Genomic DNA, 14,075 nt, shown 5'->3' on the forward strand with positions numbered 1-14,075 from the left:
AATGTGGGGCTCGATCCCAGGACCCTGGGATCATGACCTGAGCTGAAGGCAGAGGCTTTAACCCACTGAGCCATGCAGGTGCCCCTGTTTTTTTTTTCTTAAACTAATTTCTCAGAGTTTGTTTTTTTCACCCTCACTATTGATTTTAATCAATGCCCTTTATATTTTAGGCCAAGATTGTTTCAATAGTCACCTAACTTATCTTCAAAATTCAGGTTCTCCTGCTCCTACACAAGGATTAATATTTCTAGAATATTGCTAATATCATGTGGTGTTATAATGTGACTCCAATGAATAGTCACACCAACAACTAATATTCACTGAGTACTCACTATGTGCTGGTGGATGCACTAAGTTCCAGCCAGGACTGATGGTTTTCATCTTCAGAGGAATCTACAAATACATAATTGTACAGGTGGAAGATTTATTTATTTATTTATTTATTTATCTCTACAATTCGAATTTATTAGATCAGTCCACAGTCAGCCATGATGATCTTCTCACTAGTCTTGCCATTTCTGGACCCAAAGCGCCCTGGCTTCTACGATACTCATGCTCTCTTTCACCTTGCTGAAGACCATCCAACCACTCAGTCTCAGTACAGTCGAAAAGTTGGTTTGTCTTTGGTCCACCATTTGCCATGGACAAGATCGAGACCAGTGTGATTCAGGATGAAATTTTATTCAGTAAATTTCACCCCGTAGATGGACTTACCTCCAGGGCGACTGTGAAATGAAGTCACCACCTGGCACATAAAACCCAGAATAATTCTGTGAAAACAAGATTCTTCCTCCCCAGCGCTCACAACGTGGAGGTTTTCTGCTATCTTTGGAGATTCATCTGCAAACAGCTGGAAGGAGATAGAGCCTAAGAGCTCGCCACCGATGCCACATTGAGGAAAGTGGTAGGGTTGACCGTGGCTGGGTGAGAGAGATGGTTTCTGCAAGGCAGGAAGAATTTTCAAACATTTAGGAAACTTCCGCAGTCACCCAACTGCTAGTGCTTCTGGGATGCGAACTCCACATGAAACTAAAGTCAGCTCTTAGTCTCGTTTTTTCTCTGCTGTCCACATCCCGCAACATGATTTCTAAAGCATCCCACAAATTGCTCCCACCCCTCTGAGCTAATGTCAGCTTTTATGTCTCTTTACATTACGCTGAGTTTGCTAACACACTTAAGCACGCCATGTTCATTTCAGCTGTTTGCTCGTAATGTTTGCACCTGTAGCTTTTCTCTTGCCATCAAATTAAATCTCTGCTTGGGTTAAGGTCTCACTCAAGAGCGCAACGAAATCTTCACAATTGCCGTAGTACACCTGGATGTTTTCTTGGAGCCTCTAAAACCACTTATGAGCTGCGCCATTAACTTTCACACTCACTTATGGGGCACCGTAAGTTTTTATTTAACTGATGTATGTACAGTTGCTATTTATTCTTCCCAGAAGAAAATACTGAGCCCTTGTTATTTGCCAGGCACTGTGTAAGTGCTGGGATACAAAGACGGGTAAGAGTCAGCCTCCGAAAGAGTTTAATCCAGGGGGCAATAGAAGTGTTAGCTGAAATATTACACTACACACTAAAGGGTAGTATTGGAACATTGTATTGCATAATGCTTTAGTACATGAATTCCAGAATTGTCCAGACCTAGGTACATTTTGCAGCTCTGCTCTTCAATAGCTACGTGAGACTTACACAGCCTCATTCTGCTTCCTCATTTGCAAAATGGAGATACTAACAGTAGCTACTTTTTAGTAGAATTTACAGAATTAGAGTTTATAGAATTAAAGGAGTATAAAGTACTTCGGACAGTGCGTCAAAGTCTGTATTTGCCCCTTTCCCCCATAACAGGACATTGCATTTATTCTATACGTTTTCCTCAGTGGGAATAGAGAAGCTGGAATGAATCCCTGAGCTTGGGTAGTCAGGAATAGCTGAGGAAAGAAGATCGAATTTGAACATGGTCTTGAAGGATGAGAAGGAATTCACCTTATTTTGATTTGGTTAGACTATAGGAGAAGAATATGGAGAAATATTAGTGGAAGGAATCTGGAAAGAACATAAACAAATTGTAAAGGGCACTGTGCATGCAAAGGTATTGGTTTGCTACCTTCTTGTTCATGAATTCCTGAAAGGCTCTGGTGTTGTGCCAGCAGGTTCCAAAGCCATGGAGCCGCCAAATACCTATCAAGAAAGCATCGTAAATCAGACATGTCTTATGATTCTTACAGATAGTAATTGTTAAGATATCAATGTATTTTAAGGGATTGCTGAAATAATAGTGACTTTTTGGCACCCTAGCTCTGTTAATTAATGAGTTCTAAAAGAATTAATATATGCCTGGGGCACCTGGGTGGCTCAATTGTTAAGCCGCTGCCTTTGGCTGAGGTCATGATCTCAGGGTCCTGGGATGGAGCCCCACATCGGGTTTCCAGCTCAGTGGGCAGCCTGCTTCTCCCTCTCCCACTCCTCTGCTTGTGCTCCCTCTCTCGCCGTATCTCTCTCCATCAGATAAATAAATAAAAACTTAAAAAAAGAGAAATTATTTTATGTCCTATGTCAGTGATCAATTTATTACTTCTCAGCCCCAAATTCACCCTTCATAGCCTGCTCCACAAAAGTGGATGTAACTCTCTTCAATGTTTTCCCTCTGCACCTGGCACAATGTAGAACTTGGAGAGATGTTTCAGGAGAAAGCAGCACGAGTCTCTCTGGCTATTCCATTGAGAATGGACGGGGGAGAGGGACTGTACTTACAGAAAGACCAGCTCGTTTGTTCATTCATCCTTTAACTTAACAAAGACTTAGGAGAACCCACGCAAAGTCAGGCCACGAAGATCGTCAGCTCAGGAAGACACGGTCTCTGCTTCCAGAAGCTGAGCGGGGAAGGGGAGAGGATGGACACCGAGATGAGGCTTGCGCTCCGCACCGGTCAGAGGCCGGGGATGCTGGGCGCGCCGGAGGAACAGCAGTCACCGCTGGGGAAGAGAGGACAGTGCTCCAGCGGAAATAGTTCCGATCGAACCTTGAAGGAAAATGAAAATCGTTCGGATGCAGCATGGAGTAGAGGCTAGCTAAAGTGAACCACCTGTGTAAGGGGAGAGAACACTGAAGCAAAACGTGAGGCTTGGAAGGGGCTAGTGCTGGGGGTTGGTGAGAGATGAAGTTAGAGAATTTGGAACCACATTATGGAAAGCTTGCCGGACTATTTCATATTTAGATTGTTTCTTTGTTTTAAAACTTTTTACTTGGAAACACTCTCAACTTTATAGAAGAGTTGAAAGAACAGAAGGAAGAACTTTCCCCCCTGAATCATTTGAGGAGAAGTTGCCAAAATGATGTTTAAACATCTCCCCCCTTAAATGCTTTAGTGTGTATTACCCATAAACCAGGACATTTTCTTACGTTACCATAATACAACCACCAAAATTAGGAAAGAAAAGTGGACCTATTACTACCATCTCAGTTTTACACCTTCCTCAGTTTTCACTAGTTGTCCCCAAAATATATTTTTTTAATACTAAAAGGGTTCAGTCCCAGAATAAAGCACTGTGTTTAGCTGCCTGGTGTCTCTAGTCTTGTTCAATCTGGACACTTTCTCACCCTTTCTTGACTTTCACTTCCTTGATCCTTTCAAAAATTAAAGTTAGTTATTGTGTAAAATGCCCCACAGTGTGGGTTTGTTGGATATTTCCTCATGATTGGATTCAAGCATCCATCTTTTGTAGGACATGATTGGATTCAAGCCATCCATCTTTGGTAGGCATATTTCAGAAGCAATGCTGTGTTCCTCTCATTGTGTACTATCACTAGTAATGTTAACTTGGATCATTTTATTAAGGTGGTATATCCCAGACCTTTCTACTCCATGGTTACCTCCCACCCCTTATAATTAATAAATATTTTGTGAGGAGATCTTGGAGACTACGTAAATAGCCTTTTCAAATGGTCAATCTCTTTGTCTAAAGCACGTGTTTGAGTACAGACCATGTTATCATATTTTAGTCAGCGACTTATGTGTCGTTTTGAGATATTCCCATTATTCCCTGAACCCTTCCTTACCTTTTGGTACCAGATGCCCCAGCCTCATTGTACATTCCCTGGCCCAGCACTGGGATCCGCTGTTTCTCCAAGGAAGACTGTTTCCTTTCAGAAGAAGAGTATTTAGAAACCAACATTTGGGCGCTAGTGGGCTCGAAGCTATCAGGGTGGCACTGCTCCTAGACCCTCAGAATGGAGATATATACATGTATATACACATGCATTTATATGTATGTTTATTTTTATTTTCTGTTTCTATTTCCTTGTATTGAAGGCCATGAGTTCACAACCAATTTCCCCAATTCTAAGCCAACACGTCATCTTATTTTCTTCCTTGCTATAATTATAACTTGTTTCTCTGGCAGTGGGAAACCCGGCTCCCTGACCCTCCCTCAGTCCTCTGTCTGTAATCTTTGCCGCTAACCACTGTCATCCTCTCACCCCTGCGAAGACCCTCCTCACTCTGACTGCGCTATGACAGCCGGGGCCGGACTCCCCCTTCACCCTCCCACGGGTGCTCTTCTGTCATCGCTGGGCCTCCGGGCCTGAGTCTTCCTCTGAATAGCTCCTTTCCCACTCCGGGGCACCTTGCCATCCCAGGCGGCTACCATGTCTCGTCCCCAGCGACCCCTGGAGACACCTACCTTGCTGAGCCCCCGTCTAACGGGTTTTAGACTGAATTGCTCTGGAAGTAAACAGTTGAATGGAGGGGAGCCAGAGAAGGGAAAAGATAGAGAAGAAGAAGAGTATTTCTCCTTAAAAAATATTTATTATAGGGCGCCTGGGTGGCTCAGAGGGTTAAGCCTCTGCCTTCGGCTCAGGTCATGATCTCAGGGTCCTGGGATCGAGTCCCGCATCGGGCTCTCTACTCAGCAGGGAGCCTGCTTCCCTCTCTCTCTCTCTGGCTGCCTCTCCATCTACTTGTGATCTCTGTCTGTCAAATAAATAAATAAAATCTTAAAAAATATATTTATTATAAATAACATTCTCTCTTTTTAGGAAAAAAAAGATTCTATTTATTTCTTGACAGAGAGAAACACAGCAAGAGAGGGAACACAAGCAGGGGGAGTGGGAGAGGGAGAAGCAGGCTTCCCCTAGAGCAGGGAGCCCCCTAATGCAGGGCTGGACCCTGGGATCATGACCTGAGCTGAAGGCAGACGCTTAATGGCTGTGCCACCCCGGCGGCCCAATATTCTCTTTTTATACTTGAATCTTTTTCATTAATTTAGATTTTCTCAGACAGACTCCCAGAAACTACTGGGTTAAATGTTATAAACCAAATAACTTGTCTTAATTTTTACTTCTACCAGCAGTACATGACAGTGTCTATTTTATCCTAGATAGCTTTTGCATATTATATTTAAATTTTTTTGTTAATTTTATAGATGAAAATAACATTTTATTTTCATTTTAAAATTTCATTTCATTGCTAAGATGGTTGAACTTTTTTTATTTGTTTATTAAGCAATTTTTAGCTTCTCTTTTATAAATTATTTTCTTATCCATTTACATTTGGGAATTCTTACATTTTTCTTAGGGTGATATATTAATATTAACACTTAATCATATTTATTTCATGATTAGCTTTTAAAGTAGCTTCCTCTGGCCTCTTTCTTCGGAGAGAGTTCATGGAAGAGAGTTTAATTTGCCTTTCTCTGCTGTCAATCAATATTTTCTAAGATACATGCAAACTAAGGGTAATATTAATCTAGAAAATATAAAATTTGGAATATAAATGACCTGTTATAAAGCCATTCAAAAATATGGTGTACTTTTTTTAAAAATAAAGATTTATTGATTTATTTATTTGACACAGAGAGCGAGAGAGAGAGAGATCACAAGTAGGCAGAGAGGCAGAGGACAGTGGGAAGCAGGCTCCCCACTGAGCTGAGAACCTGAGGTGGGACTCGATTCCAGGACCCTGAGATCTTGACCTGAGCCGAAGGCAGAGGCTTAACCCACAGAACAACCCAGGTGCCCCTATGGTGTACTTTTTTAAAAGCACTTATTTGTAATTCATTCTTATCTGTTTTTAATCTCCATTAGGGTGACAGATTTATCTAATTCTTCTCTCAATTTTTTTCACTTCATATAATTTGATGCTATGGTAGTAAAGGTATATTACTGGTAAAGTGATTTTTTTCATCATGTATCTTTCTTATCTCTAATATTTTTTAATCTTAAAGTCTATTTTAGTATAGTGACATCAGCTTTTTTGTTTGGTTTTTGATTGGTATTTGCGTGCTATAACATTTTCAACCTTTCATTTTCAGCCTTTCAGTGTTATTATGTTTTGGGTGTGTTTCCTGTTGTGAGTCAGGATTCTGGTAGGAAATAAACAGGCAGTGCACTCAGAATGTTCATGGAAGAGAGTTTAACATGAAATTCTTCACAGAGGCATAGACAGTATTAGCAGAACAAATAAGAGATGATGAACTACTCAGACACTAGAAACAGGGTAAAGCATTTATACTCTAGCCCCGACTGGTCAAAGAGAGGAGCACTGTTAGTAAAACCCAGTATAAGCTGTTGCTGAGAAAGAGGGCACCTGCCATCTCTATTATTTTAGTGGTTACTTCAGACGTTTATACTCTCTTGGGCACCTGGGTGGCTCAGTCATTGGGCATCTGCCTTCAGCTCAGGTCATGATCCCAGGGTCCTGGGATCGAGTCCTACATCAGGCTCTCTGCTCAGCGGGGAGCCTGCTTCCCTCTCTCCCACACCGCCTGCTTGTGTTCCCTCCCTTGCTGTGTCTTTCTCTGTCAAATAAACAAATAAAATCTTAAAAAAAAAGAAATTTATACTATCTTTAACTTCCTTCTAAACAATAGGAAGATCTTTGGAACACTTCTGTTCTGAGTACCTCTCTCCTGACTTACATATAATTGTTGTTGGGGATTTTAACCCAATAACATATTATTTGAATTTTTTATTTATATATATTATATTTAGATATAACATAACTATACGTTAATAATATAGAGTTATTAATATTTATTTAGATTGATTTACTTTCTTTCCTCACCTTTCATCTTTGTGTTTTAGACTTCCCATCTTGAATCACTTCTTTCAATGTTTTGGAACATTCTTGTTAAGGTTTATTGGTGATAAACTGCATTTTCTTTTCTCTGAAAATGTCTTAATTTCACCTTTTTGCTAGATATATAATTTTACTAGATATAAATTTACTAGGTATATAATTTTAGGCTGACATGCTGGAAGATGATATTCTATTGATTTAGGGCTTTCATATATCTGTTGAGAAGTCTGATGTCAGCATTATTGTCATTCTTTGGAAGGATAGATTTTAAACTGTTTTTTTGTTTGTGGATTGCATAAACTATGATATGTCTGGTGTGGATTTCCTCCTAATACCCTGCTTAGGATTCATAGATAACTCGAAAACTGTTGACTGGTGACTTTCATTCTTGACCCACAGAATCCATGAGTATAATAATATCACTGTTGTTTAACGATACCAAGTTTGGGGGAGTGTGGGTTCTTATTTAGCAACCGATAACCAGAATACTCTGCCAGTTACCTGAGGACAAGGCTAATATAAGACTTTAACTCAAAGTCTTAGCTTTAAGTCCTTAACTTAAAGTTAAAAAACTTTAGAGTTTTTTGGGGAACAAAAATAGTGTAATTCTGGCTACAGACCCTTTAGGCTGGTAGAAGAGGTATTTTCCTCTCTACCCAATGCCATGGTTCAAGAGTGGCAGTTTCCTTGTGGTTCCATCCATGGTTTGGTTGTATGCGTAGGAGACAGGTTTATTTCTCACTCACCGTTACACTGAATGCTTATCCCTTTGGTTTAAGGGAACTTTTATTAGGTTCCTCACTTTGGGTGGGTCTTGTGTTTCATCTCCTGTTCTCAGCTCCCTGTAAATTAAAAAAACAAAAACAAAAAACTGACATTTATATTTACCAGGCTTTGACAAGCACTCTCAAAATGAAACCAGTTTCACTGCTCTCTTTATTATCTAGTGTCCCACTTCAGTTTTTGGCCTGTGTGTATAAATACATATTTGTTCGTTCAGCCCCTTGGTGCACTTAACAAGATGCTTTGCATATTATAAATGGAGTTTTTTGTGGTTTTCAGCAGGTGGCTTGCTTGGAACTCTGTTATAAATTTTATGGGGGACACAATACAGTTCATATGTTGAAGTCCCAACACCCCGTACCTCAAAATTGTGGCCGTATTTGAATATAGGGTATCTTTAAATAGGTGACTAAGTTAAAATGAACATTACAGTGAGTTGTAATCCAATATGACTAGTGCCCTTTAAAGAAGAGTAAATTAGAACTGCAATAATATATCACCTCACACTTGTTAGAATGACTAAAATAAAAAACGCAGGAAACAACACATGTTGGTGAGGATGTTAGGGGGAAAAAAGAAGCCGTCTTGCACTCTTAGTGGGAATGAAAGTTGCAGCCATTCTGGAAAATAGTATGAAGTTTCCTCAAAAACTTACAAATAGAACTACCCTACAATCAAGCTGTCACACTACTGGATATTTATGCAAAGGATACACAAATCCCTTTTGTGTACACTAATTCCACTAATTCCAAGGGATACATGCACCCCTATGTTGCCTTCAGCATTATTTATAAATAGTCAGACTAGCAGCCCTGGTGTCCGTGTATAGACGAATCGATAAAGCAGGTGTGATACAGATAAATCACACACACACAGTGGAATATGACTCAGCCCTAGAAAGAACGTAATCTTACATTTGCAACGATGTGGATGGAGCTAGAGAGGGTAATGCCGCACGGAGTAAGTTCCGTCAGGGAAAGACAAATACAGCAGGTTTCATTCAAATGGGGAATGTAAGAAACAACAAATGAGCAAAGGAAAAGAAAGAGAGAGAGCCAAACCGAGGAACAGAGGAGGAACAGACTCTTAGCTCCAGAGAACAAACTGAGGGCCACCAGCGGGGGGTGGGGGGGGTGTATGTGGAGGGGACCCTCGTCACCAAGAGCGCAGGGTGACCTATGGCACTGTCGAATCACTTTACTATACACCCGAAACTAACAGAATGCTGGATATTCACGATACTGGAATTAAAATTAAAAGCTTAATAAAAAAGAAAAGGAAATTAGAACAGAGACGTACAGAGGGAAGATGACGCAAAGACACAGGGAGAAGACCGTCCTCTACAGACCAGAGAGAGGCCTCAAGAGGGAACCAACTCTGCCAGCACTTGGATCGGGGGCTTCTAACCTCTGGAACTGTGGGGAAATCTGTTGTTGAAGCCTCCGTTCTGGGCTGCTTTGCTCTAGCAGCCTTAGCAGACTAACACAGGAGTTCCCTCCCCGTTCGTTAGTTTGGTTAATTGGTAGTTGAGAGCACCAGAACCATCATTAAGGGACTGGTTATTGAATTTATTTATTTTCTTGGGACTGATGTTTCTTCTCCTTCCTCCCTGCTGTCTCCCTTCTGACCATCTCATTGCTCTGGGACACTCATCCACACCGTGAAAGAGGACAATGGAGGCAAGAAATCCCCATTTCTTCTGCTGTACCCCCAGCTCACGTCTCCGGTTGCTTGGTGTGATGTTGTCGGGAGGAGAACATGTTTGGCTTGGTCAAGTTTTTGTATCACTCCATTTATTATTCTGGGGGATTCCACATATTTTAATAACACAGCCTCTTGTTGTATTGTTACAAATGATACTGCATAGGCCAAGGTGTAATCTATGCTGAACAACAAACTTCAGTTGAGTAAATTTTAAAGATCAAGTTGAAAGCATAAGGTCGAACAAAAGTCAAAATGGCTGCCCTAAGGCCTCACCGAAGCGGTTTCCCTCTCTCCTGCAAACCTTCCCTCCTCCCTCCTCAGCATTTTGTTTCAGGAACCCCGTACTACCCTGAAAAACTACCACCCAGCCTGACAACACATAAATAATTCCTGTCGAAACCAGCTAGAGCCTGTGTTTCCTTATAAAACCTTCCAGCTCCTTCTTCTGGGCAGACCTGCGGGCTTTGAAGGCCGCAGGCGGCTGCAGCCTGCTCTCTCTGGAAAAGCAATACAGACATTGTTCCTCTTTATCCCAAACTCTGTCCTCGAGTTTTATTTTGGCTCTGAAGCACAGAGATCGGTTTTCAACAACATTACTGGCTTTATTCAATAATTCATAAGTCAGGCGGCATCCAGAAAGGAGCTCCAAGGAGCTGTACAAAATGAAAGACTTTTATAGACAGATGGGAGTTGGAACACGGAAGTTACACTAGACAAAAAAGCGAACGGTTATGGCAAGTTCACTTTCCTTGAGGGATGGCAGGGCTCTATCAGGCAGCCTACCTAACGAGTGATTTCTGATTGGGTGGTTTGAGATTCCATTTCTGGGAGAGCTGAAACTGTAATTCTCAGTTGGTGACATGGGGCTTTAGCATTAAGTGACTCCATTTTGGGCCTATTGTCTTGTTTTTAACATCTGCAGTATATTGTATATTGCCCAAGATCCATAGGTTTTTAAGCTACTCAAATAACATAGCAAAGTCAAGTCACAGGGAAACCATCAGGGTGGTTTTATCAAGTAGTTCTATTTTTTGGACATTTTAAATTAAAAAAACACCCCCTAGTCCATCTAATTTTTGTAATTTTACTTCCAAAAATAAATACTTAGCAAAGTAGAAGGGATCATTATTTATTACTCAAATTAGTTCAAATTTTACAACACAGGCAATGAGTCAATTTTCCTCAGTGGAAATCTCATGCAGGCTTTTCTAAAAATTTTAAATTATTTTTGGAGATAATAAGATGTAGCACAGAAACAGATGGAGAATCAAAAACAAATACTTGTTTTAGCAAAGTCAGTTGGACTTGGGTTTAAGTACCAAGTGAGTCACAATGTCTGTTCTGTCAGACCAGTTTAACTTCATTATAATTTCTCAGGCCTAATGAAACAGTCTTCACAATGTATGTGTGATACTATGACTTCAAGAAATATATTTTGGTTCTCGGAATAGCCAAAATGTGTTTCTTAAATATATTTGGGTCTTCCACAGTCCCTGGCTGGCAGCTGCCCAAACCCTCCTTAGTTCCTCCGGGTTGAAGAGCAAGGTGTCTTTTGTTATGTAAACGAAGCGACTTTTCCACGCATTTGAAGGAAGGGGCTCAATGTCTGGAGAAGGGATCCTATGACCGGAGGGGTGGCACTTTGAGCTCCACACCCGGACCCTCAGGAGAGGAGCTGGAAGTTGAACAATCCAATGGCTAACGATTAATTGGTTGTGCTTATATAGGGAAGTCTCCGTAAAAACCCAAAAGGATGGGGTTCAGAGAGCTTTTGGGTTGGTGAGCGCACGAGTATTTGGGGAGAAAGTGTTATGCTTGGAGAAGGCATGGGCGCTCTGTGCCCTTTCCCCATACCTGGCCCTGAGCATCTCTTTGATCTGGCTTTTCTGGGTTTTATCCTTCTATAACAAATCTGTGACCCAGTAAGTAAGAAGTTTCTCCAAATTTTGGGAACCACTCATTCAAATTAATGGAACTCAAGGAGAGGGTTGTGGGAAGCTTCAGCCCGTAGCCAAGGGGTCCGAAGCACAGGAGACCACCCAGGCTTGCATCTGGTGCACGTGTGGGAAAGGCAGGCTCAGAGGACTGAATCCTTAGCCAGCGGAATCTGATGCAATGTCTCCAGGTAGGTAGAGTCAGAATTGCTTGTTGGCCTTTGGGGAACCCCCACACGCACTGGAATTGACACCAGGACTCATTTTAATGCGAAAAAGGTGTGCTGTCACATATATGCATTTGGTTGGGGGACTCTGGGGATTCCGGGTCCTCTAAGGATGGATGTGGATGCAGAGGGAACTGGAGGGACACTGAGGACAAAGCAGAGGACGACGCCCTACGCCCGCCCGCCATGGGATGTATGTGCCATTCCTCAGGCACTCCTGGCTGCCCTGAAGGAAAAACAAATGGTTAACTCGTAGAGATCACAACCCTGCAAGACCTGAGTCTCCCTCGGTTTACAAACGTCCTTGTGGTTTACAAAGAAGCAGCTTTCCTACCAACAGCCTAACTTCCAGAGAGCCAGGACTCAGTTCCTGAAGCCCTGACATGGCCCTCCCCTCCATAAAATTGCGGGAAGCTGAGGCAGAAGGACATGTAAATAACGCTGGATTTCTTCTAAACCTAAAGCTCATTGACAATGACGTGTGATAGGAGGAGTGTGACAGCCCACCAGGAAACTCCCAGCTGTCTTCATGTTGGTACCTCATTAGAGGGAAAACAGCTCGGCTTGATCACAAGCAGCTCTCCATCACCCTGAGCGTCTTCTTACCATATGACGGTCCTTCTGGACACCCTCCCTGTCCTCACCTCCCCAGCTTCCGAGGGTATAGTCAACCGCTCGTCCAGGTTGCAGGGCAGCAGCTCTTTCTGCCCACAAGTCCTGTCCCTGTGCCTAATAAAACACCATTTTGCACCAAAGACATCTGAAGAATTCTTTCTTGGTCACGGGCTCTGGGCCTCACTTATATTCTAAAACTTCATCAGTGAAATGAGGCTTTAAAAAATATAACAATGTTGGGGGCCTGGGTGGCTCAGTGGGCTAAAGCCTCTGCCTTTGGCTCAGGTCATGATCCCAGGGTCCTGGGACCGAGTCCCCCATCAGGCTCTCTGCTCAGCGGGGAGCCTGCTTCCATCTCTCTCTGCCTGCCTCTCTGCCTACTTTGTGATCTCTGTCTGTCAAATAAATAAATAAAATCCTTTAAAAAATCCAATATTAAAAAAAATAACAATCTCATTCTTTTATAGTCTGAGTACCTTAGGCATTGATTAAATCAGAGCATTTCAAATTTTTCAGAAAAGAGGTGGTATAAAACTCAATTTCCATAATGAAAATAAAATCGGATTCCCTAGAAAAGTAAACTATGCTTCTTAGTTCTTAAGAACATAGGAAGGGGAAATGTTAACATTTGGAAATAGAGAAGGCAGTGGAAACTCCTGCTCAGCCGGCTGAGAGAGGGGAGGCCCAGGGGTAGAAGAAGGGTGTTCTAGAGAGATCCACACAAGGGGAGAAAACGTGGCTACCCCTGAGGACTCCTGCAGACAGGACTCCTGGAAGCCTATCAGATCCTCATGTAGGAGAGCACGGTGCATTTTGAAGGCAGACTCACGGAGCTGTAATTTTTTTTTTTTTTTAAGATTTATTTATCTGAGAGAGCGAGAGAGAGCAAGAGAAATTTATTCCTACCCAAGTATGAGCAGTGAATCAACAGAGGAGGAGAAATTACTGATCAGAGAAGTTTGCATTGTTTGGTGAAGAGGGCGTTCTGCACAGAGGGCAGGAGAGGTCGAGGCCAGAGCGGAGACCGGAGAGCGCAGGGTTCTGGCCCAGCCGGGTCTCCTCCACTCCAGTGTTTCCTGACAAGTAGCAGAGTCTGTGAAGGCAGCTTGCGGGGGCAGCCTTGGGAGTCCTGCCCCTAGGCCCCATTCTGCTACCAAGGTTGTGAAGCAGAATTTATGAGGCTGATTTTATGGTCGTGCTCAGTCGCCAGCGGGGTTATTAATAAGGAAGGTCATCTTTAAAGAGCCCAGTGAGCTGACGTCCCGTGGACCGGATTCAAACTAATTTCTCTAACTTCTTGTGCTTTATTCAACAGAGTGATCATCCCACATTTCTTTTTTTCTTAACAACTCAGTAGCACTTACTAGGTACGATCTTATTTTACTTGATAACCTACCTCCTCCCACAAAGCCTTCCAGGCTGCTAACAGGAAATACGCTTGATCAATGCAAACCATTGCATTTTGCTTAAGAAGAGTTGGGTCTTGTTGCTTGTCACTGAGAGGGAACAGAAAGCCCGGGTTAGCCAGCTGGAGGGAGAGAGGGAGCTGTTGTCCACCACCCGCCAGCCTGAGGAAGCTGCCGGGGTGGGGGCGGGGTGACTGCGGGCACCACAACCAGCATTTGTGATGCAAAGCATTCAAAACTCACTTTGTTTACCTGCCTCCCTGAGTCATTTTTTTTTCTTCTTTTTTAATGGGCACTTGGTAATCCAAATAAATCTTCCTATAAATGGA

Source organism: Mustela nigripes, chromosome 1, assembly GCF_022355385.1.
Source record: "Mustela nigripes isolate SB6536 chromosome 1, MUSNIG.SB6536, whole genome shotgun sequence".
Taxonomy (NCBI): domain Eukaryota; kingdom Metazoa; phylum Chordata; class Mammalia; order Carnivora; family Mustelidae; genus Mustela; species Mustela nigripes.